Below are 11104 nucleotides of genomic sequence, written 5' to 3' on the forward strand. Positions count from 1 at the left end.
GGGGACTCATTAGCGTGTCTGCTTACGGCCGTCTCTGTGGACTGAGACTCTCCATTCAGCACACAGCTAATGAATTAACACATTAAGATGAAATGTCAGCCATTACATGTGAATGAGGATTAGAGAAGCAGCAGGACACTAATGGACCACGGGGCTCAAAATAGTCGAAGAGACTTTGAACAAGCATCTGGACCGTCAGTTCTCTTTAGCCCTGAAAAATAGACAAAAGAGGCCAGAGTCTCCTTTCGTGTGTTTTTTTGTGGTATGTGTGTATGTGTCAGTGTCATTATGCCTTTAGAAATGTTGCCTTTATTGCTTTATGGTGTTTGCAAAAATGTTGCTTGAAATGACAGAGATTCCACATGGATTTGAGTAACGTACAAACACACACACTTACATACACACATTTGTCCTGCTGCAAAGACTTAGCCGAGGTATGTAGTTTGTTTCTGTGGCAAGCTACACTTTGCATATCAGCTGCCATTGTCTTTTAAAAAACTTTTATTTTCCCTATTTGAATATGCTAATGTGGTCTCAATTGTCATTCAGAGCCACCTGGTATCCACTGCCCACTAACTGCTGCCACATCTCAGTTTCTCTGTCTTTCTCTGTTTCCTTCTTTTTGCCCCGAAAAACAGAAACGAGTGAATCTCGCCAAGTCTCCCCGCCAGGTTTTCTGTGTTACTGATTCGAGCGTGTTGTAATATTTGCTCTTCCTGGGGATTATACGTCTTTACAGGGATTACCCAGCCTGCTCAAACACTCCCCTACGAGAGAGGCACACACACGCGCACACACAGGGCAGCCTCCTATTAAACCGCCTCAGTACCTTGGCAGGGCTGCACTCCAGACTCACTGTCTTAAAGGTGAATATTTTCTATGTGATGAATAGTTGCATGTTAAACTTTGGTACTATTTTATATCAACCAAATGTGTCTGTAGCTCTGAGTATTGGAAACTGAGGGGTACTGAGGTGGTACAACAGATGATTATTTTCCATTATTGATTAATCTGCTTGTTTTTTTTTTTGATAGTTTTAACCATTAACCATTAACCATTTAATCTATAGTATGTCAGAAGAAAATATATCTTTTAGTTTCCCAGAGTCCAAGGTGATGTCTTCAGATGTTTTGTTTAACCAACAGTCCAGAACTAAATGGTTTTCAGTTTACAATGATATAAAACATAGAAAAGCAGCAAATACTCACATTGGAGAATATTAAACCAGAGAGTATTGTGTGCTATAACTTTATAAATGAGTTACATTTTTAATCAATTATCAAAATTATTTTCTGTCAATCAACTAATCTATTAATCAACTAATTGTTTTTTCTGTACTTTTGTGATACCCACACAAATGTATCAGCACAGCTTTCATTATCTTAAGTGCTGAAAACTGGCTTTGAACATCTACTCAGATTAATATTAAAGTCAGCTAATTCTCTGATTACATAGTTAAAGATTTAAATGAAAACAGACAAATTTTTATTTAATATAGACTAAGTTCTTGTATGGCTGCCTGTGTCCAGACAACATTTAATATTTGACAACTTTCGCTTTTTTGTTGGATGAGAAAAGAGGTTTGAAGAAGAGCATGTTTATATTTCTCAAGGTACAGAGTTGGGGAAAGTATCATCTCAGTATCAGTATACATACATTATTGGTCTATGGTTCTAGCCTCTTAAATATGAACTTTTACTGCTCTTCTCTGTTTTATATAATTGTAAATTGAATGTCTTTGGGTTTTGGGCTGCTAATCAGACAAAACAAGCTAATCTAAATTTGTGCGCCTTCGGTTGTTGAAACTTGTGATTTTCACTATTTTAGACTGATTTGTAGACTGATTGATCAATACCAGGTACAACAGCTACGAGATCAGCAGATTAATAGGTATTGAAAATATGATATTTGCAGTCCTAATCAGTACCAAATCTATTGGCATTAATATAACAAAACTTAACATGATACACAGCCCTAGTATTGATCTGACCACTCATAATGAGCATTCTTCCCCTCAAGATCTTTTCACTTTAATGAGTTTTTGAACTCAACCAGTAGTGTGCACAGGATTACTGGCAGGTGAAAATCAGGAATAGCAACATAGAAATGAAACTAGTTATTATATCTGCTGCATGCAAGGAAAGAGTTCAATTTGCACTTTGATAATCACAAAGTTACACGTCACCTACAAGTGAAATAGTCTGCTTTACCTGATTTCCCTAATTCTGAATTAATTTTGGATGAGTGTGTAACTCAGGAAAGAGATGGACAGAGTTTGACTGATTAGCTGGTATTATTACTGCCGTGATACAGGTCATGATCTTCCTACTAGCTGTGATCTTTACGACTACAGAGGAAGCTTCAGCCTCTCCTCCCCTCTTGAATTTTCACTTTCTTCTTCCTCTATCATCTTCTCTTGGCCAGGATCCACTGATAAAGAACTTCCTCTCTGATAAAACTTGTTAAGGAGAACAGTGGGTCATAAAGCGACTGTTTCTTTTCCACTGAGCCAAACGTTGTTGCACATACATGTACGCTTAACATGTGCAAATTGTTGTAAATAGTACATACAGATAGGTGACCAACATAAAGTTTTTTTAGTAAAATGTTGGGCCTCCAAACCAGCTCCCTGTTTTAACACCTGTCATCAGTTTGAGAGCAGCAGGGTCTTTTAATGAGTTTTCAGTTTTAATACTTGGGCTACCTGTTTTGTATATTTACTGATTGTGCCCTTAGGTTCATTATGCACTTCTATGTTGCAGCAGACTGGGCTGGCACTTGGGGGGAGCTAATTCATCTTAATTCTGCAAATTTACACGATTCCAGTAAAGTCTTATTCTGCTGTCTTGTATAATGGTATGTAGTAACTGTATATCTGTACAGTCGTGATAATGGACATATTAAAAATTGGAAGGAGACCCACTGAGGCAGAATATGTACAGGCCCAAATCTTTTTACTACACTACTGATGATCTTTTCTTATAGTCCTAATTAGAATTGTGACACGAAATTATATAGACTGTGATATAGAATTTTATCCATATCACTCACTTCATTTTATCACAAATTCTTTCATTGACGTTGGTGTCATGCATGGAAATATCTGCATTTGTTTATTTAACTTTTTAGTTTGTTGCTAAATTGGACTGATTTGTAGTGGTGAAGGTTGACCGTAGAGCGGAGCTATTCTGTGCCCTGTTGTCTGAAGTTTTTAGGGTGTCGTCCAGTGTTTGTGTGTGTGTGTACGAGTGTTGATTGTGATCTGATGGGTCAGTTCAATGTCCATCGTTAGAGTGATAGTGGGTCTCTTGTCATGCCAAAGGTCATCACTGTTAATGAGGGCCGCAGCCAGCCAGGGCTTAATTACTCTTAAGACTCTCTATCTCCAATTGCCCAATACAGACCTCAATGGATGCATGAACGGCAGTGAACACCCAATACACACAAATGGTATGGATCATCAGGACACATCACACAGCTGGAATCACAACACAACCAGGCTGGGTGTTTTGGGTTGTTTTTTTTTTTTATCCTGCAATTCTGTGAAGGAAAAGATCTCACAACCGTTGATAAACTGTCTTTTTTTCTGGAGCTCCAACTCCCCTCCGTGTTGGGCACTAGACGGCTGACTATGGAGGAGTGACGGAGGGCTCAGGGGTCAAGGGGCAAACTCAACAGGGAGCAGCCTCTAACCCCCCAGGATGTCACCACACAAGGGCTTCAGGGGCCAAAAGTCACTCGGTTTGTTAAATCCTAACCCAGACACAGTGGCTTCTATAGACACACAAACCCAGTCAGTGGTTTGATTTTTTGCACTGCAGTTTGGCTCTTTATGGTTGTATGTCCATGCACATTAGTACACACGTGTAAAAGTACACAGAGAAACTTCAAGTTTTGCAAAAGTTTGAGCTTTGTGTCCTTTAACTTGGGGTCCATCTGTCCAGGTCATTCTTAGTAGAATTAGTAGAAGTAGTGTCAATGTGATTCTTGATGAAAACTGTGGCGAGACTTAAAGACACGTCTTGCCACTCAGCAGCCATCTTGAATGAGCAGAACATTTGCCTATATAGGGGGGAGGAGGGGAGGTATGTATGTCATATAACCACCATCTTTGGCGTTACGGACATTTCTACTCAGGATTCTTCATGTGGCTTGTGTCTCTCGTATAATGTCTCTGGTGTTATGGATTTTGCCTCAACATTTTGTGTCATACTGACATGCTCTAATATAAAATCAGCAGAATGGAAATGTGTCAGATTTCAGTTCATTTTGTTTTCTCTCTCTTTCGTTGTTGTGAGACGTTCACAGTACATGAAAACCCAGCAGATAAAGAATTCTGACTTCATGGTTTCTGTCCAGCTTGCTTGGTGATGACTCTTTGCTTTCTGTTAAATGTTCTTGACCTCTCTGCTTGATAGACACCGTTTTCTGAAAGTGAAGAGGCATACAGTTTGCAGCGTTAGAAAAGCTTACATTTGTCTGTGTATCTGATAACAGAAGATGTTTGGTACCTGGCTGGGCTCCTTCGGGCTGGATGCAGACTGAAGCCAAGCTGAAGAGGGAGAAGATGATGAAGGCAACAATGATGAAGGTCAGTTCAAAGCCAGTAAATGGGAGTGCCATCTACACAACAGTACAACACAAAGCATGTCATTACGTGACACAGAAACTGACAAATTCAGAAGTCACCTTTTGTGATCTTGCTGTGTTGTTATTCTTGCAAAAACAAAACATAGACCTATAAGGGATACAGGAGGACAACTTAAAGGCATGACGGAGGTCCATACAAAATATTTTACATTTTTTGTTTAAAAGGGGCAGTTCATACTCATACCCAACACAGTGTGTGAAATGATAATTTACATATGTGCATAATGTAAATACAGTTAGCATGAGTTCATCCATGCTTGAATAAACAGAAATAGATTATTAATGATTATCTGTACTATCCACCCCGTTACTTTGCCAATCTACACATTGTATTTTATTATTTGCCGCCATATTTTTTCAGTAAAAAAAGTAGAAAAAATCCATCTTTGCTGAACAATGATCACAGACAGGTATCTTGTTGTCATTTAAAATGCATATTGCAGCGGGGTGAGTATGAGGTTCCAAAGTGCATAAACTGAAATTTCTTAATGTTCATATGTACTTGACTTCAGTTTTTATTGATCACAACCTTCTACTGAGGTATTTGCATTATAATCCAGGTATGCTATTCAAATACAGCAAGAGAGCTATAGAATACCAAGCTAAACAAAAAGTTAATCATTTTAAAATTGCTCAGAGAATGAGCTGCACTACACCCATAGATTTTTCTCTGAGGAATATTTGGACTTTCCAGTCAGATGGTTGATTCACAGAAAACTGAACTTTACACACATGCGACCAAACCAGTTTCATAGATAATAATAATAATAATAATAATAATAATAATAATAATGATAGAATTAAAAAAAAGAAACAGTTAATAATAAACAGTAATAATTAGATTAGTCCACTTCCTTTGGCTGAGGTGTTGTATAGCCTGATGGCAGTGGGAACAAAGGATCCTCTCTGTCTGCAGCTTGCATATGCAGTTATGCTTATGCAAACAAGAAAACTACTACAACTGTAGCCTGATAATCACACTGAATGGACACTTCATCCGTTCGCTATTTGATCTGTTGGCACAAAAGCCTCTGATTTGATGAACACTATTGTCATAGCCATACTGCTTGAGATGCAGCAGCCTGTCGTCTCCACTAGGGGGCCTTATAACCATTTTTTTTGTAACTGTTAACTGTTGTTGGTTTATAATGACTCATATCCCTGAGTCTACCTACGGTGCTCTTTATGGTACTGCATTGTATCTGTCTGTATTAAATATAGAAATGTATCAATTTTCACAAATTTGCTAAAGCAGAATATTTTTTCCCTAACTTTTAGAGACAGTTTTGTTGCAGAATCTTCTATTTTTGATTAATTTGAGCCTGATAATCTATCCACTTCTGTCTATTAAGTGGGCTTAGCAGTATCAGATGCTGTGTTTAAGTATTACAAAGTAAAGAAATGCACTATAGTATCGGAGAATGACTGGGTGAAATTGGAGGCTTGTGTGAATAAAACAGTCAGAGCTGATATCAAAGAAGAAAGCAAACCCACAGAAGTTTTGGAAGCTTTCAGTGATCTCAGCTTTCAGGGAACTTCAGTGAATGAATTTTTCATTTTCATCAGAGTTTTATGATCAAACCCCCTCTGAACTAAAACTTACTTGAGCCAAAATGCCTCAGGTGCAGCAACTTTAACCAAAATTATAAATTTGAACCATAAAATGAACAAATCTCAACAAACATTTCATTTGAGCACATCCTATGAAAACATGTATAAAAATATGCTGAACTAAGATTCAAAGAAGGTCAGGTGCTTCACTGAAATTATAAAGAGTCTAAATAAATGTATGATCCATCTGCTGGTTTTCACGTCTGTTTGAAATAATACATCAACAGGTATCATTTATGTTGCACCATGCAGTTTTATATTATCGCTGACAGGCTGAATGAATCATAATAGCCAAACACAGATGGCCTGTGATTCACATCTTTTTTCTGCTGCTGCCGATCTGCTCATTCACACAAGCTCCACCCTTTGATCCCTGACAAGAATAATTCAGACTTCTAGTTTCTGCAGAATTATTTTAGAGCTTGCTCTAATCCTGTCAGCAAAACTTCTGACCTATAATTTGAAGCTTTAGTTTTAAATCTGAGATGACCTTTGTTTGATACAACTTTCTTGAGCCAATCAAACAGCCAGATACAACAAGAAAAGTGAAGTGGTATTTACAAGGTTTTGGAACTTACCAGAAGAAGAATCCCAGCATCTGAAGATCCCTATTTCCAAATGTGAAGATCAGAATAAAAGGATTTGTGTGTATCTCCACATACAAACAGATTCTCAAAGAAGAAAGAAAGCAGGCACGAGATACTGTCTTGTTACAGTTTGACAAAGTAGGCGTTTATTTATTGATTTTTTTTTTTTTTTTTTTACAGTGTCCCATATCTAGGCCACTCCTTGCCTCCTGACTCTGGCCTCTTCCCGGAAGCAAATAACACTGGATCCTATAACAAAGTAAACACACACACCCAGAGGCTACCATTTAGACTTTGTTCTGGCAACTGCTAACACTCATACACACACACAGAGTCCTCAAAGCTTTTACTGACACGTCATACTTTGAATGGCAGAAGTCATTCTTTGTCACGGACCTCATCTGGAGTCAGACGATATGCTTCTCACTTTGTGGTTGTGTGTTAGTCTCTGTAGAAGAGGAAACATTAAAAATAGTCACTTTCTTTGGTTTTCACCTCCATCCAGAAGATTTTATCACAGTGAAAGAAGAAGAAAACTTGCACTTTGTTTATGGCAACTTTTAGTAATAATCTATGAGAGAGAATTGTTTGTAGCAATAGAAAAACTATAAAAATGTTTATGATGTCAAAAGAAAAATCTATGATGGACAAAATAAATCATATATGAAATAATATGATATATATATTTAAAGATATGTATTTAAAGTTAATATTTTGAATATGTTTAAAATTAATGAATAAAAAAAATTTTTTTTTTAAAGTAATCTCAACCAGGGGTAGAACAATATGGTTTTTTCCTTTTTTTTTCAAAATGTTTTTTATTGAATATACAGAGAATATTATATATAATGTATTGAAGAATATACAGTATTTATCCAATTGTTATGAATTCCCGGTGTTTATTATCCCATCTCTACAAGTAACACTGGAATTAGGGTTGTACAGAGGGCCCCACAACATATTCTCAGTACCTTTGCCAGTACTACATCCAGTCTTTTAAGAGCTCTAATCACTGATTAGATTTTTGTGGTCAAAGGTGAAGGTCTCAGTGACCTCACAAAACATATTTTTGGCCTCCTCAAGAGAATCCCTTCAACTTTGAGTCCAATTGGTCTCAAAGATGAACTGATTAGATTTTGGTGGTCAAAGGTCACGGTCACAGTGACCTCTAGTTCTTGTGAATGCAATACATCAGACACATCCAGAGGGAATTTAATCACATCTGGCGCAGACACTCACTTGAACACAACACACAAAACACAATTTTGGCCATAACTAAATTCATAGGCTAATTATGACACTATTTAACAGAAATGTGTAATACAATAAAATGTGATGACATTTTATATCCAAATGTCATAATGTTGGAGATTGTGACCATATTTCCTGCAACTTGACTAGTAGAGACATACACCCACTATTCTAGTCTTATTGCTATTGGTGAAGTGTCTATTGCAGGCGTATATCACTTTCATTTTATCACCCAGGCCTATCTCAGACTCAAGGGAAAGTAAACTTCACACCCCTCAGGGGGCCCGTTTCCAGTTTGAGAACCACATTTTAAATGTATTAATTTAATCGGCTGTCAGATCAGACAAAGTAACGATTCCAATAATTGAAAAAATTATAAATATCAGGTTCAATGATCAGCCAGGTTGACAGTACTATTAGCTGCATTACTGTATTCTGTTGGATGTTCCAATTATTTAGCAGAATGAGCAGAAACTGATTATTTTGTATTTACTATACACTAAGGATTTGTCTAAACAGGTTGGATAAAATATCAGAAACACTTAATAATATAATTTTATGTTTTTAAGCCAAAAGCACAAACTGCTTTCCAGCTTTGACAAAAAACAGGTTGACATTAAGAAATAAAAGAAACAAATATTAATGTGAGACAGAAAGGAATTCAATTATTAAGGAGACATCTAGATAAACTGTGAATAATAAATTACAACAAATTTAACGTTACAGAGGGCTGATAAATAAAACATTTCTGAGAAAGTATCATTATTATAAAATTTTTGAGGCCGTAGTTTGTTGTACTGTAACTACAGTAATAGACATCATAGGATGTGTTAGCACAACAATATTTTCAGTATATACTCCACACTCTGTTGTCGGTACTCCTTGCTAAAACTACTGTAGTTTAATGCAAGTGCTCTGGAGGCTGTAGAATTATAATGCGTTAAAGGGAGAGCTGCCTCTAAAGTTTTCTCCACCTCATTTATAATAACAAAGGTAGACTTAGAAACCACAGCCTCTATGACCGTAAAGATAAATCAAAATATCTTTACAATATTTTCAACAAAAAAGGAACATTATAACCTTCTATTGCAGGACTGTTGTATGAGACTGCATTATTTTTAACAGGTGTACTTAACATGTACAGTAGGTATTTCTGTTTTTCTTCCACCCAATTAGAAACTTGTATGAAAGTGACAATAATCATGTCATACAAAACCAATTGATATTATAAATGCGAAGTACACCATGTAAAAGTTAAACACTACCTATGATTATAATAGTTTTCTTTATGTGGCAAATAACAAGGGTCAGTAAAGTGACTGAAAGGACAAAGTCAGGCATTTGTGTTGTGTGTGTCTGTTTGCAGTCATACCATTCGAGTGTGCACATTCCTCATTGAGAATCCCAGTAAGTGTGAATAGGGCGAAAACCAGGAGAGAGAACATGATTGTCAGCACCTCCAGCTCAGTGAATGGAGAAGCCATCTACATATGCCCTCTGCCACAGCTGTGTTGACAGTAAATGTTCCATCTGTAAAATCACCTGCTTTCCAACAAAGGTGACATGCCCTCCCATCCTACACCAAATAAGAATTAGGATTAAACACTTACCCTGGTTGTGTTACAGGAGCACTGAAATGTTGACCATCATACAACTGCTTGATGGCACATCACACGCACCCCATGTCTGTGTCTCTCTCTCTCTCTCTCTCTCTCTCTCTCTCTCTCTCTCTCTCTCTCTCTGTCTCTCTCTCTGTCTCTCTCTCTGTCTCTCTCTTTCTGTGTAACACACTAGCAAGAAGTGTGAAGAGCTGACTTATAAATGCCACTAACACGCTACACTAGCATTCACATTTGGTCCGGAAGCTGAAATTCTTTCAAAAATTAAGTTCAGGTGGTTTTCTCTGTTTGTTGCAAGAAACTTTGTGATGTGGTTGCTTGAAGTGGAACAAATCAATTGGCCCTCTGAAACTATTCTTCTTTTCTGCATGCAGACACACACATCACACACATATTTTCTGAATGCATTTTTAAAATTTGCATACCACAAGTGTTAATAGCACCCTATTTAAACCAGAGACCACAGCAAGTATCTTCTGACTTCTCCATTTGCAATGCAATTAAATGCCATTGCAACAATATGTACCTGTGGTTATGTGTGTGGGGGTGGAGATGTACTGTATCTGGGGCACTTATTTGACCACTTCTCTGTTCTTAGTGAGAACAGGGCTGCTGCTGCTGCTGCTGCTGCCGCCAACAAGCTGTTGAATGTTCTCTATCACCGGCAACCGGGAATAAAGGCTTGTTGAAGATATTTGAGTATTAGATGGGGTTCAGTTATCCTGAGGAAGTGATCAACAATCAGGCAGAGCGGAGACAGAAGGTCAGTTTCAAATAAAGTTCAGGTGGTTGAAACCACCCTGACCCTCAGCTTAAATAGAGTTTTAAACACAGTACAGTGCAAAGTTCTAAAATTGGCTTTTCAGCTTAAAAAGATAAGATGGAAATCCTTAGGCCTACAAACAGATAAGATCTGTCTAAATCTTGGGGTAGTTACAGGCTGTGAATCTCTGATATGGACAGGGATTCAGAGATCTGGAATCATACTAACTTGAAAAGCCCTGCAAACCCTCACAGATAGTTTTATTTGTTCCAGTAGCAATGGCCAGAGCTATGATGGGAATTACATGAGTTCACATGGCTAAGTAGTAATAAGTACCATAAAGGTGTAATTTGTTCAGTCCACTAAGGTGTAGTAAAGCGAACGGGAGTGTGAGCGAGATGTCCACATCCACACAGTCCTAAGAAGAAGACTGACCATTTCCTGTCACCTCTCTGCTAGTCACTCTATAAGAACAATGCATTCTGTGCCACTGCTGTTCAAAAAAAGTTAAAACAGTGGTGAAATTGCCAAGCCTCGGTTAAAATATATTTATAAAGCCAACCAAGGAATCACAAATATGCAGAGTATGGGGTCCCATCTGGAAATTTAGTAATACTAATAAT

General features: G+C 37.5%; 1 long non-coding RNA gene across 2 annotated transcripts; it reads right to left on the reverse strand.

The window, feature by feature from the left end:
• Positions 1-4385: 4385 nt before the first annotated feature.
• LOC111216685 lies at positions 4386-9778 on the reverse strand. Of its 2 annotated transcripts, XR_002664927.1 has the most exons (6): positions 9710-9778; positions 9472-9605; positions 6840-7296; positions 4690-4738; positions 4512-4552; positions 4386-4428 (listed from the first exon to the last, which is right to left on the reverse strand). It is a non-coding gene; the product is annotated as an uncharacterized LOC111216685 (long non-coding RNA). The 2 variants fall into 2 exon arrangements; XR_002664926.1 differs by lacking the exon at positions 4690-4738 and having other exon boundaries at positions 4388-4428.
• Between the last annotated feature and the right edge of the window lie 1326 nt (positions 9779-11104).

This window comes from Seriola dumerili, unplaced genomic scaffold, assembly GCF_002260705.1.
Source record: "Seriola dumerili isolate Sdu_G_001 unplaced genomic scaffold, Sdu_1.0 BDQW01000035.1, whole genome shotgun sequence".
In the NCBI taxonomy this organism is placed as follows: domain Eukaryota; kingdom Metazoa; phylum Chordata; class Actinopteri; order Carangiformes; family Carangidae; genus Seriola; species Seriola dumerili.